Here is a 14,667-nt window from a genome sequence, read left to right on the forward strand (position 1 = left end):
GTTTGTTCCCTGTATTTCAGAGTCTCTTATGGTTTGTGTCCCTTCTCTGTTTTTATCTTATTTATCCTTTCCTTCCCCTATGTTTGTTTGTTTGTTTTTTCTTAAATTACACATATGAGTGAAATCATGATATTTGTCTTTTTGTGACTTATTTTGCTTAGGATAATAAACTAGTTCCTTCCACATTGTTGCAAATAGCAAGATTTTATTCTTTTTGAGCACTAAGTAATATTCCATTGTGTATATATACGCCACATCTTCTTTATCCATTCATCAGTTGATGGACATTTGGGCTCTTTCCATTCTTTGGCTGTTGTTGATAGTAGAGCTATAAACATTGGGATGCATGTGCCCCTTTGAAACAGCACACCTGTATCCCGTGGGTAAATACCTAGTAGTGCAGTTGCTGGGTCATAGAGTAGTTGTATTTTTAATTTTTTGAGGAACCTCCATACTGTTTTCCAGAGTGGCTGTACCAGTTTGTGTTCCCACCAGCAGTGCAAAAGAGATCCTCTTTCTCCACATCCTTGCCAACATCTGTTGGTGCCTGTGTTGTTGATGTTAGCCATTCTGACTGTTGTGGGGTAGTGTCTCATTGTGTATTTCCTGATGATGAGTGATGTTTGTATTTCCCTCATGATGAGTGATGTTGAGCATCTTTTCATGTGTCTGTTAGTCATCTGAATGTCTTCTTTGGAAAAGTGTCTATTTATGTCTTTTTCCCATTTCTTCACTGGATTATTTGTTTTTTGGGTGTTGAGTTTGGTAAGTTCTTTACTGATTTTGGATACTAACCCTTTATCCAATATGTCCTTTGCAAATACCTTCTCCCATTCTGTCGGTTGCCTTTTAGTTTTGCTGATTGTTTCCTTTGCTGGGCAGAAGCTTTTTATCTTCATGAGGTCCCAATAGTTCATTTTTGCTTTTGTTTGCCTTGCCTCCAGAGACATGTCAAGTAAGAAGTTTCTGCAGCCAAGGTCAAAGGGGTTGCTGCCTGCTTTCTCTAGGATTTTGAGGGCTTCCTGTCTTACATTTAGGTCTTTCATCCATTTTGAGTTTATTTTTGTTTATGGTGCAAGAAAGTAGTCCAGATGCATTTTTCTGCATGTTGCTGTCCATTTTTCCCAGCATCATTTGCTGAAGAGACTGTCTTTATTCCATTAGATATTCTTCCCTGCTTTGTCAAAGATTAGTTGGCCATATGTTTGTGGGTCCATTTCTGGGTTGTCTATTCTGTTCCATTGATCTGAGTGTTTGTTTTTGTGCAAGTACCACACTCTCTTGATGATTCTGGCCTTTTAATACATCTTGAAGTGTGGGATTGTGATGCCTCCAGCTTTGGTTTTCTTTTTCAGGATTGCTTTGGCTAGTCAGGGTCTTATCTGGTTCCATACAAATTTTAGGATCGTTTGTTCTAGCTTTGTGAAGAATGTTGGGATTATTTTGATAGGGATTGCATTGAATATGTAGATTGCTTTGGGTAGTATCAACATTTTAACAATATTCTTCCAATCCATGAGCATGGAATATTTTTCCATTTTTTTTAATGTCTTCTTCAATTTCTTTCATAAGCTTTCTACACTTTTCAGTGTATAGATTTTTCACATCCTTGGTTAGGTTTATTCCTAGGTATTTTATGGGTTTTGGTGCAATCGTAAATGGGATCGATTCCTGGATTTCTCTTTCTGTGGCTTCATTATTGGTGTATAGGAATGCAACTGATTTCTGTGCATTGATCTTACATCCTGCGACTTTGCTGAATTCATGGATCAATTCTAGCAGTTTTTTGGTGAAATCTTTTGGGTTTCTGTATAGAGTATCATGTCGTCTGTGAAGAGTGAAAGTTTGACTTCCTCCTTGCCAATTGGGATGCCTTTTATTCCTTTGTGTTTGCTGAGGCGAGGACTTCCCATACTGTGTTGAATAACAGTGGTGAGAGTGGACATTCCTGTTGTGTTCCGGACCTTAGGGGTAAAGCTCTCATTTTTCCGCCATTGGGGATGATATTACCAGTGGGTCTTTCATATATGGCTTTTATGATCTTGAGGTATGATTTTCTATCCCTATTTTATGATCTTGAAGTATGATCCTTTATCCCTACTTTCTTGAGGGTTTTTACCAAGAAAGGATACTGTATTTTGTGAGATGCTTTCTCTGCATCTATTAAGAGGAGCCTGTGGTTCTTGTCCTTTCTTTTTTTGGTGTGATATATCACGTTGATTATTTAGCAGATATTGAACCAGCCCTGCATCCCAGGTATAAATCCCACTTGGTCATGGTGAATAATTCTTTTAATGTATTGTTGAATCTGGTTGGCTAGATCTTGTTGAGGATTTTGCATCCATGTTCATCAGGGAAATTGATCTGTAGTTGTCCTTTTTAGTGGGATCTTTGTCTAGTTTTGGAATCAAGGTAATGCTGGCTTCATAGAATGAGTTTCAAAGTTTTCCTTCCATTTCTGTTTTTTGGAACAGCTTCAAAAGAATGGGTGCTAACTTTTCTTCAAATGTTTGGTAGAATTCCCCTGGAAAGCCATCCGGCCCTGGACTCATGTTTTTTGTTTTGTTTTGTTTTGTTTTTGAGAGAGATTTTTGATTACTAATTTGATTTCTTTACTGGTTATGGGTCTGTTAAATTTTCTGTTTCTTCCTGTTTCAGTTTTGGTAGTTTATATGTTTCTAGGAATTTGTCCATTTCTTCCAGATTGCTTAATTTATTGGTGTATAATTGCTCATAATACTCTCCTATTGTTTTTATTTCTGCTGTGTTAGTTGTGATTTCTCCTGTTTCATCTTGATTTTGTTTAGTTGGATTCTTTCCTTTTTCGTTTTGATCAAATTGGCTAGGGGTTTATCAACTTTGTTACTTCTTTCAAAGAACCAGGTCCTGGTTTCATTAATCTGTTCTACTACTTTTGTTGGTTTCAGTAGCATTCATCTCTGCTCTAATCTTTATTATTTGCTGTTTTCTGCTGTTTTGGGGTTTTATTTGCTGTTCTTTTTCCAGCTCTTTAAGGTATAAGGTTAGATTGTGTTTCTGAGACCTTTTTTCCTTCTTAAGAAAGGCCTGGATTGCTATGTACTTCCCTCTTATGACCACTTTTACTGCATCCCAGAGGTTTTGGGCTGTGGTGTTATCATTTTCATTGGCTTCCATGTACTTATTAATTTTCTCTTTCACTTCTTGGTTAGCCTATTCATTCTTTAGTAGGATGTTCTTTAGTCTCCAAGTATTATCTTTCCAAGTTTTTTCTTGTGATTGATTTCAAGTTTCATAGCACTGTGGTCTGAAAATATGCATGGTATGATCTCTATCTCTTTGTACATGTGGAGGGCTGATTTGTGTCCCAGTATGTGATCTCTTCTGGCAAATGTTCCATGTGCACTAAAGAAGAATGTGTATTTGCTGCTTTAGGGTGAAATGTTCTGAATATATCTGTTAAGTCCATCCGGTTCAGTGTGTCACTCAAAGCCATTGTTTCCTTGTTGATTTTCTGTTTAGATGATCTGTCCATTGTTGTAAGTGGGGTGTTGAAGTCCCCTGCTGTATGATATTATTATCAATGAGTTTATGTTTGTGATTAATTGATTTATATATTTTGGTATTTCCACACTTGGAGCATAAATCTTTACTATGTTAGATCTTCTTGGTGGATAAACCCCTTAATTATGATATAATGCCCTTCTTCATTTCTTGTTACAGTCTTTATTTTAAAATCTAGATTCTCTGATATAAGTATGGCTACTAGGGCTTTCTTTTGGTGACCATTAGCTGATAGATAGCTCTCCATCTCCTTACTTTCAATCTGAAGGTGCCTTTAGGTCTAAAATGGGTCTCTTGCCAAAGAGACTTTTAAAAACTGAGAACAAACTGAGGGTTGATGGGGGGTGGGAGGGAAGGGAGGATGGGTGATGGGTTTTGAGCAGGGCACTTTTTGGGATGAGCACTGGGTGTTGTATGGAAACCAATTTGACAATAAATTTCGTATTAAAAAATAAATAAAAATTAAAAAAAATGGGTCTCTTGTAAACAGCATATAGATGGATCTTGTTTCCTTATCCATTCTGTTACCCTATGTCTTTTGATTGGAGCGTTTACCCCTTTATATTTAGAGTGAGTACTGAAAGATACTAATTTATTGTCATTATGTTGCCTGTAGAGTTGGTGTTCCTGGTGGTGTTCTCTGGTCCTTTCTAGTCTTTGTTGCTTTGGGTCTTTTTTCCCCCATCTTTTCTCCCCTCAGAGAATCCCTCTGAAATTTTCTTTCAGGGCTGGTTTAATGGTCATGAATTGCTTTAATGTTTGTTTGGGTAACTTTTTTTCTCTCCTTCTATTTTGAATGACAGACTTGCTGGATAAAGAATTCTTGGCTGCATATTTTTCTGATTCAGCACATTGAATATATCCTGCCACTCCTTTCTGGCCTGCCAAGTTTCTGTGAATTGGTCTGCTGTGAACCTGATCTGTCTTCCCTTGTAGGTTAAGGACTTTTTTCCCTTGCTGCTTTCATGATTCTTTCCTTGTCTGAGTATTTTGTGAATTTGACTATGATATGTCTTGTCAATGGTTGGTTTTTGTTGAATCTAATGAGAGTTCTCTGTGTCCTGGATTTTAATGTCTGTGTCTTTCCCAGGTTAGGAAAGTTTTCCTCTATGATTTGCTCACATAAAACTTCTACCCCTTTTTCTCTCTCTTCATCTTCTGGAGCTCCTCTGATTCAAATGTTATTCCTTTTTAATGAGTCCCTGAGTTCTCTAATTCTTATTTTGTGCTCTTTTGCCTTAGTTTCCCTCTTTTTTCCTGCTTCATTATTCTCCATAAGTGTGTCCTCTCTATCGTTGATTCACTGCTCTGCTTCATCCATCCTTGCCACTGGGGCATCCATGTAAGAGTGCATCTAAGTTACAACATTTTTAATGTCATCCTGACTAGATTTTACTTTTTTTTTTTTATCTCTGCAGAAAGGGATTCTATGCTTTTTTAAACCCCAGGTAGTATTCTTATTATTGTGATTCTGAATTCTAGTTCATACATCTTACTTTTATTAAGTCCCTGGCTGTCATTTCGTCCTGTTTTCTTTTGGGGTGAATCCTTCGTTTTGTCATTTTGCAGGAAGAAAAAGAATTAATACAATAAAATAAATGAATGAATGAATGAATGAATAAATAAATAAATAAATAAATAAATAAATAAATAAATAAAAGCAACACAGAAAAAAACAAAGGATGCTAGATTCTAGATGTGTTTGGTCTGGTTGTTGAAAGAGGTTTGATAGAGTAGAGAAAAAAGGGAAAGAAAAGAAAAAAAAAGTTTGAAAATTTTAAAAGATGAATACACTAAAATAGAATAAATTGAAATGGTGAGAGTAAAATAGAACTAAAAAATTTACCAAAAAGTAAAAAATATAGTAGAAAAAATTAAAAATCTTCTTTATAAAAATAATTGTTTTCTCTTCCTATATTCAAGAATAAAAGGAAAAAAATTGATAGATGGACCAGTGAACAGAATGAAATATGATTAAAGTTATATCCAGTTTACTCCAGAAGTCCAACTATGAAGCACTTTATAGTCCGTGAACTAGGCAGGCAGAGAGACTTGTGGTCCTCCAGAGAACAGTTGGCCCAGTTGGACAGGGCTTGGAGTAATGACACTATTCTCCATTAGATGGCACTGCCTAATTTATTGGTAGATGGCACTGCTTAATTTACTGGTGTGGATTATTGTGACACATGTAGCAACAGAGGGGTGAAAATGGTATCACCCAGCTACCCTTTCTCTAGTATCAGAACTCTGTGCTCTTGAGCATTGGCAATCAAGCACCCCTCCTTTGTCTCCAGCTTCTGTTAACTCCCCACTTCTATACTGTGACCAAGCCATCAGCCTGCCAGGCAGCACCTGGCCTAAGTTTTATCTCAGATGGGGCTGTGTTTCTAAACCCCTCACTTCTGAGGGCCCTGCAGCTTTGACCCACTCAGACCCTCTGGGGAATCGCTAGGTGCTGGCCTGCCCTCAGGAACTTTCACATGACTGCTTGGCTACAGATTCCCAGAGGCTACAGACAGGTGCCTACCTGCCCCAGAAAAAGTTTGCACAATCATGTAGCAGCAGTGTTTCAAGGATTATGGGAAGTTACAACACACATCTGGCGCCAGGTTTCACCCTCAACGTCCTTGTTCCAACAGCAGCGAACATTGCTGTTCTCCAGAAACCTCTGGGACCTTTGCCTTTGGGGAGGCCGCACAGCCTCTATCAAATGTCCTCCCAGCAGGGGAACCGCCACTCTCCACGTGGCCTGAGGACCCCTTGGTCCTCACTGTCTTCTCCTGGGGATTCGCTCTTCCTACTAGAGCTCCGCCAGGTATCAAGCTGCAGAGTTTCAGACTCTGTACTCCCCTGTTCATACAGTCTGAAAGGTATCCAAACCCTCTCCTTTCTCCCTTTCTTGTTCAGTCCCTTGTAGGTTTTCTACTCTTTCTCTTTCCCTCCAGCTGCTTTAGGGGGGAGTGCTTTTTCTGTACTCTCCATCCTCTCTCTGCAAGCAAAACCAGCTCCCTACCCTCTCTGGCTTCTCTCTCCCCTTTTCATGTCTCTGTGCCACGTACCTGCTGAATTCTGTGGTTCAGGTTGTATTGTTATGTTAATCCTCAAATCAGTTTTCTAGGTGTGCAAGATGGTTTGGTGTTGATCTGGCTGCATTTCAGGGACAAGAGAGGCAAAAAAAAAATTTCCTTGCTGCTCCTCCATGTTAGCTGGCAACTCTCAAATTTCTATCTGTCTCTTCTTTGCTTACATAAGCACTTAAAGCTATCAATTTTCCTCTAAGTGCTGCCTTATCTGCATTCCACACATTTTGATGTTGTCTTTTTATTTTCATTAAGTTCAATGTATATTCCAATTTCGTTTATAATTTTTCTTGATCATTGGATTATATTTAATTTCTAAATAATTTAATTTCTAAATTTAATTTCTAAATAATTGGGCATTTTTCATGTCATTCTGTTGATTTCTAATTTAATTCTGTGGTGTGAGAACCTACCCTGTATGGTTTCATTCTTTTAAAATTTATCTCAACTACTTTTATGGACCAGCATTTAGCATCTTTTGATGAATACTTCATGTAATTTGAAAAAAATATATAGTATGCTGTGTTGAATGGAGTGTTCTGCAAATATTAGGGTGAGTTTGTTGATGGTGTTGTTAAAGTGCTTAATCATTTATTAGGTGCTGATGCTGAAATCTCTGACTAGAGTTACGGATTTGTCTTTTTCTCCTTTCAGTTATATCAGTTTTGGATTCATGTATTTTCAGTCTCTATTTTGGATGCCTGCACAATTAGGACTGTAGTGGTGTTGATTAATGCTTCTTTGTAAATACTTTTTTAAAATCTCTGATGATATTTCTTGTTCCAAAGTCGAGTTACTTTTTCTGATATTAGTGTAGTAGTTCCAGCTTCATGATGCATAGTGTTTGTGTGATACATCTTTTTTCATCTTTTTACTTGTCATCTGCCTTTTATACTGAGAATGAGTTTGTTATAGCCAGTACAAAATTGGGTTTTGCTTTTTTATCTACTTCGATGGTCTCTGTCTCTCATTGGCATGTTCATACCAATTACATTAATTCAGGTTTTGATATTTGGATTTAAATCTATCATCTTGCTTTTCTAACTGTTCTGTTACTTCTTTTCTCTTCTGAATTGAATATTTTTTAGTATTTTGTGGTTTTTCCCCTATTGGCTATATCTTTGTTTTATATTTTTATGTTAGATTTAACACAAAAAACATCAAAAATGTTTGCATGCATAAATTACATCAAACACAAAAAACATATTTACCATATCACAATCTACCTTCAAATCATGTTATACTATTTCAAATATAAGACGCTCACAACCATATACTCCATTTCTACCTCCTTTCCTTTATGCTTTTGTTGTTATACATTTACTTTTAAATGTCATAAATCTCACAATATTTCTTTAAATAGTTATAGTTTAAAAAGATTAACATATGAAAATGCCTTTTATACTTGCCATTTCTGGTATTCTTCATTCTTTAGATCTGTTTTTGTATATGTCTGCTTGAAATAACTACTCTTTCCATTTTTGTGGTATCAGTTTGCTAATTACTGATTCTTTGTTTTTGTTTCTTTGAAAAAAGACTGTTTTCTTTAAATTTTTTTTATTTTGAAAATTATAGATTCACAGAAAGCTGGAAAAATAATAAGTCCTGTGTACCCTTCACTCAGTTCCCTCATTGATAACATTGAACATAATTACAGTACAATATCAAAACCAGGAAACCAACATTGGTACACACCACAGGTATTATTCATATTTCATCAATTTTGTATGCACTTGTGTTTGGACACTTACGTTTTTGAAGGGTATTTTCCTCTAGAGATAGAATTATCAGTTGAAAATTTTTGTCTTCTTTTAGTACTTTAAAGATACCATCCCACTGTCTCCTAGGTTATGTCATTTCTGACAAAAATTTCACAGTAATTCTTTGCTCTGTCTACCTTTTTATTTTTATATCTTTTATCTCTTCTTTTAAGACATTCCCTGGTACTGGTTTTCAGCAATTTGATAATGACGTGTTTTCTTAGTTTTGTGTGGAGAATGTGTTTATTCTGCTTGAAGTTTGTAGAACTTTTTGGATCTGTGGGTTTATAATGTTCCTGAAATTTGGAAAATGTTGACAATTATTTCTTCCAGTATTTTTTCTCTCTCCTCTCTTTCTCTCCCCTGACCTGAGACTTCAATTATACTTTTGTTACACCACTTGATATTATCACACTGATAATATATCAATGATATTAGGTCACTGATGTTTTTAAGCCTTTTTCCTTTATATTTTTTGTTTGGATAGATTCTGTTGCTATGTCTTCAGTAGTTCACTCATCTTTTCAATGTCTGATGTGTTCTTATTCTTAACACAGTGAAAAGTTCATTTGGATATATTATTTATCTGTAGAAGTTCCATTTGATTCTGTTTTATATTTTCAATTTATGTTCTCATTATAATAATGTATATAATTAAAATAGCTGTTTGGAAAGCCTTGTCTGCTGGATCCATCATTTTTCTCAGATAAGGATTTGTTGTTTCTCTTGACTATTTTTTCTCCTGGAGATCAATCACATTTTCCTGCTTCTTGAATTGGTTAGTGATTTTATATTGGATGATAGACATTGTGAATGTTATATTATTGAGTGTCTGTGTTTAGTGTGCTCTTTGAAGATAGTATTGGGTTTTAACAGATATTTTTCAATATAGTCCCTTTGAGTCCTGTTTTTAAGTTTGGCTGGGTGTGTCTAGAGTAGCCTCCAAGAATAATTCAGCTCTACTACCAAGGCTTCCCTTAAAGATATCTTCCAAAATCTCAACTGAATGCCTTGGATTATCACTATAGACTCTCACTTCTGTCTGTTTAGAGCTCAAATGTCTTCGTTCCTTGTCTGAATGACGTGAATTGTTCTATATACACTTGCTGCTTGTTCTTTGCTGGCCTTGTTGAGTTTCTCTGTATGCAGGTGTGGCCTAGTCCTCAGTATGTGGATTCCTGAAGCTCCTTCCTAATGGAGTTCCTCCTTACTTGAACCCTTCTTAGAAATTCTAGCTGCCTCAGTCTCCTCCAACTCCCATCTCTGTCTCCTTACTCAGCTCAACAGACCTTGAGCTCTATTTGTGTTTTCTCCTCCTTGTACCCAAAGTGTGGGTGTTGCCTTGAGGCCGAATGCTGGGGTGATTATAGGACTACTTCATTTATTTCCCTTCTGTCAGGAATCATCATCCTACTGTTTTCCATGATCTCTAAATACTTATTTAACAAGTTTTGATTATTTCTTTTAGTTGTTTATGATGTGTTTTTATGTTAGATCCTTATTGTTTATCATGTGTGGAAGACTTAATGTCTGTTTTATGTTGGTTTTGGTCAAATTAAAGTCAGCAGGTACATCCACAAGTTTCTCTGACCATGAATTATGTCACACAAACATGCTTATCATTAGTAACTCACTTTTTAAAAAGTCTGCTCTCTTTTTATCTTTTTCCCCAGCTAAAATTGATGTTTGTATAATTTCTTGAAGATACTTTATTCTTTTTTGCTTTTATAGCAAAACTACTCAAAATCATTTTCTTAATTTCTTCAAGTTCTTATCTTGCAAAGAAAGCTTTTTAAATTTTTGCCTAGATGTGTCCTGTAGAGCTGTTATATTAATGGTCCTTTTGTTTAATATTGTGTAGTTTACAAATTGCTCTCACATACATAAGATAGTTGTGTATAGTCAAATATATTTTTATTATACAGATCTGCATCTCCCCCCAGTTCTTTATTCCCTTCCTCCCAGCTTAGTTTTCATGTTCACTACTTAATTATCCATTGTATATTCTTAATTTCCCTGCAAATCTAGTGTGCGGGCAAAACCCAAGCCTATTTAAACGTAATGTCCTTGCTACTGCATGCTTCCTCAAGTGCAGTGAATTTGGGCTGTCAAAACAAAACAAAACAAAAAAACACCAGCCAAATGGATTGGTCCTATTTTAATTTATTTTACAAATCTCAGGTGTAATGCCATTTTCCTCTCCAACTTTCTGAGAAGTCATTTCCCTCTCCCAAGATGATTATTACACAGGTGAACTTTTCTCCTCAACTTTTCAGTACTTCTTCTAACTTTCCCATTTTAAGTTCATGACTTTGCCCCCTGTCTTACTAAGAAAATAAAATCAAAAGATAACTCTTTCTCATCCTGTCACTAAATATGTGAATGTCTCTGCCTCTGTACCCATCTACTCTGCTTCCATCCTAATGTATGACAATAGATTCCTACCTCTTCTGTGTAAATACCTCTCTTTACCGTGCACTGGATCACATACCCTCTCTCCTACTCAGGGACTTTGCTTCTACAATTATCCTGTCTTTGTCTTTCAAAAATCACATTCATCTATTGGATTATTCATATGATCATAGAAACATGTTATAGAATATGCAATATATTTTTTAAAACCTCCATTGATCTTATATGTACCTCCAGCTCTATAACATTGCTCCCCATTATAGTGAAGCTTGTTAAAATGGTTGTTTATACTCAATGTCTCTATTCCTCATTTGTCAATCTCTCCTGAAACTAGTCTAGTTAGGTTTCCATCTCTGCTCTGCCTCAGAACCATTCTTTACAACATCATCAGTAATCCACACTGCCAGTTGTAGTCAGTTACTATTCCTTTCAGTAATTTGTCTCTCAGTAACATTTGCCATGGTTGATTACTCACTCCTTGAAATACTTTTCATTTGACTTCTATAGCACACTTAATGGTTTTCTTCCTTATTTTCTTGATCTTTACACGTTGAAGTGCCCAAGGCTGAGTCCTTGGCTCTCTTCACTATTCTGTCTACATCCAGTTGTTAGATGCTCTCATTCACTTCCATGGCTTTATATACCATCCATATGTTGATCACCACCACATTTCTTTTTCTTGCTCTAACCTCTTCTTTGGTGCCCACTTGATACTTCTGCTTGATATGTTAAACTTCATACGTCTTAAAAGGAGCTCCTGCTTCCCTGCACTCTGTAAACAAGCTTCTCCTCTCCTTCTCAGTAAAAGACATCAAGTTGTTCAGGCCAAAATCCAAAAGTCCTGTTGCTCCTTCTCTCTTACCATATCTACATCCAGCCCATCAACAAGTTCTGTCAATTCTATCTTCAAAATACATAGAATTAACTACTTACCAAAAACTCACTACTTCTATCCAAGCCCCAGCTACTGTCGTTCACTTACTCTATTCCAGTAACCTCTTAGATTGATAGTCCTACCACAATAGCAATACCACCTTGGTGATCTTTGAATATGCTGAGTGGATTCCTACCTCAGGATCTTTGTTTTCATTGTTCCTTCAGTCTATAAGTCTTCTCTCCAGATCTTTACAAGAATCATCCCCACATTTGGAAGCCTTACAAATGTAAATTTCGGGAGTAAATATGACTCTCTTAAGGTAGCCAAATGCCTCATCACCTAATTAGTGACATGCATGAATGGATGAACAAGATTCCCACTAGGTGTCCCTACCTAGTATCCAGTGAAACCACAGCCAGGGGAACAGGCTTGGTGGAATCAGGGGGGGAAAGAAGACCCTGTTGACCTTGACTCTAGTCTGCAATGGTGAAGAGACATGAGAGGTGTAGAATAAGTGGGAGGCCCCCGGTGGCCCACCCCCCATCCCTGTGAGGGGTTAACCAGGTAATGGGCCAACCAGGCAATTAGAGAAGAAATTTAAAAATAGATGGAAACAAATGAAAAAGAAAATACAACAATCTAAATGCTTTGGGATGCAGCAAAGGCAGTCCTGAGAGGGATATACATTGCAATCCTGGCCTATCTCAAGAAACAAGAAAAATCCCAAATATAAAATCTAACAGCACACGTAAAGGAAATAGAAGCAGAACAGCAAAGACACCCCAAACCCAGCAGAAGAGAAATAATAATGATCAGAGCAGAAATAATATAGGATCTAAAAAAAAACCTGTAGAACAGATCAATGAAACCAAGAGTTGGTTTTTTTTTTTAAATAAACAAAATTGATAAACCTCTAGCCAGGCTTCTCAAAAAGAAAAAGGAGAGGACCTAAATAGATCAAATAATGAATGAAAATGGAATTATTACAACCAATCCCTCAGAAATACAACCAATTATCAGGGAATACTATGAAAAATTATATGCCAACAAACTGGACAACCTGGAAGAAATGGAGAAATTCCATTGGAATTCCAACTTCTGTTGGAAGGTCTAGCATCAGCAATCAGACAACAAAATGAAATCAAAGGCTTCAAAATTGGCCAAGATGAAGTCAAGCTTTCACTTTTTGCAGATGACATACTATACATGGAAAACCCGACAGACTCTACCAAAAGTCTGCTAGAACTGATACATGGATTCTGCAAAGTCGCAGGATACAAAATTAATGTACAGAAATCAGTTGCATTCTTATACACTAATAATGAAGCAACAGAAAGACAAATAAACTGATCCCATTTACAATTGCACCAAGAATCATAAAATACCTAGGAATAAACCTAACTAAAGATTTAAAAGATCTGTATGCTGAAAACTATAGAAAGCTTATGAAGGAAATTGAAGAAGATATAAAGAAATGGAAAAACATTCCATGCTCATGCATGGGAAGAATAAATATTGTTAAAATGTCAATACTACCCAAAGCAATCTACACATTCAATGCAATCCCAATCAAAATGGCACCAGCATTCTTCTCAAAGCTAGAACAAGCAATCCTAAAATTTGTATGGAACCACAAAAGACCCCGAATACCCAAAGAATATTGAAGAAGAAGACCAAAGCGGGAGGCATCACAATTCCAGACTTTAGCCTCTACTACAAAGCTGTAATCATCAAGACAGCATGGTATTGGCACAAAAACAGACACATAGACTGATAGAATAGAATAGAGACTCCAGAATTGGATGAACAAGATTCCCACTAGGCCCACTTGGCCAACTAGTCTTTGACAAAGCAGGAAAGAATATCCAATGGAAAAAGACAGTCTCTTTAACAAATGGTGCTGGGAGAACTGGACAGCAACATGCAGAAGAATGAAACTAGACCACTTTCTTTCACCATTCACAAAAATAAACTGAAATTGGACAAAGGACCTGAATGTGAGACAGGAAACCATCCAAATCCTAGAGGAGAAAGCAGGAAAAAACCTCTCTGACCTCAGCCGCAGCAATGTCTTACTTGATACATCTCCAAAGGCAAGGGAATTAAAAGCAAAAATGAACTATTGGGACCTTATGAAGATAAAAAGCTTCTGCACAGCAAAGGAAACAACCAACAAAACTAAAAGGCAACCAACGGAATGGGAAAGATATTTGCAAATGACTTGTCAGACAAAGGACTAATATCCAAAATCTATAAAGAACTCACCAAACTCCACACCCAGAAAACAACACAGTGAAGAAATGGGCAGAAAACATGAATAGACACTTCTCTAAAGAAGACATCCAGATGGCCAGCAGGCACATGAAGAGATGCTCAATGTCACTCCTCATCAGGGAAATACAAATCAAAACCACACTGAGATAACACCTCACACCAGTTAAAGTGGTTAAAATGAACAAATCAGGAGACTATAGATGCTGGAAAGGATGTAGAGAAACCGGAACCCTCTTGCACTGTTGGTGGGAATGCAAACTAGTGCAGCCGCTCTGGAAAACTGTGGAGGTTCCTCAAAAAATTAAAAATAGATCTACTCTATGACCCAGCAATAGACTGCTAGGAATTTACCCAAGGGATACAGGAGTGCTGATGCATAGGGGCACTTGTACCCCAATGTTTATAGCAGCACTTTGAACAATAGCCAAATTATGGAAAGAACATAAATGTCCATCAACTGATGAATGGATAAAGAAATTGTGGTTTATATACACAATGGAATACTACTTGGCAAGGAGAAAGAATGAAATACGGCCTTTTGTAGCAATGTGGATGGAACTGGAGAGTGTGATGCTAAGTGAAATAAGTCATACAGAGAAAGACAGATACCATATGTTTTCACTCTTATGTGGATCCTGAGAAACTTGACAGAAGACCATGGGGGAGGGGAAGGAAAAAAAAAGTTAGGGAGGGAGCCAAATCATAAGAGACTTTTAAAAAC

General features: G+C 36.7%; 1 protein-coding gene across 3 annotated transcripts in view; it reads left to right on the forward strand.

Moving 5' to 3' along the window:
* TEX9 (testis expressed 9) overlaps positions 1-14,667 on the forward strand; it is a 64,909-nt gene that overhangs the window by 27,866 nt on the left and 22,376 nt on the right. The window lies entirely within an intron of this gene.

Source organism: Herpailurus yagouaroundi, unplaced genomic scaffold (assembly GCF_014898765.1).
Source record: "Herpailurus yagouaroundi ecotype Mexico unplaced genomic scaffold, PumYag 184, whole genome shotgun sequence".
In the NCBI taxonomy this organism is placed as follows: Eukaryota; Metazoa; Chordata; class Mammalia; order Carnivora; family Felidae; genus Herpailurus; species Herpailurus yagouaroundi.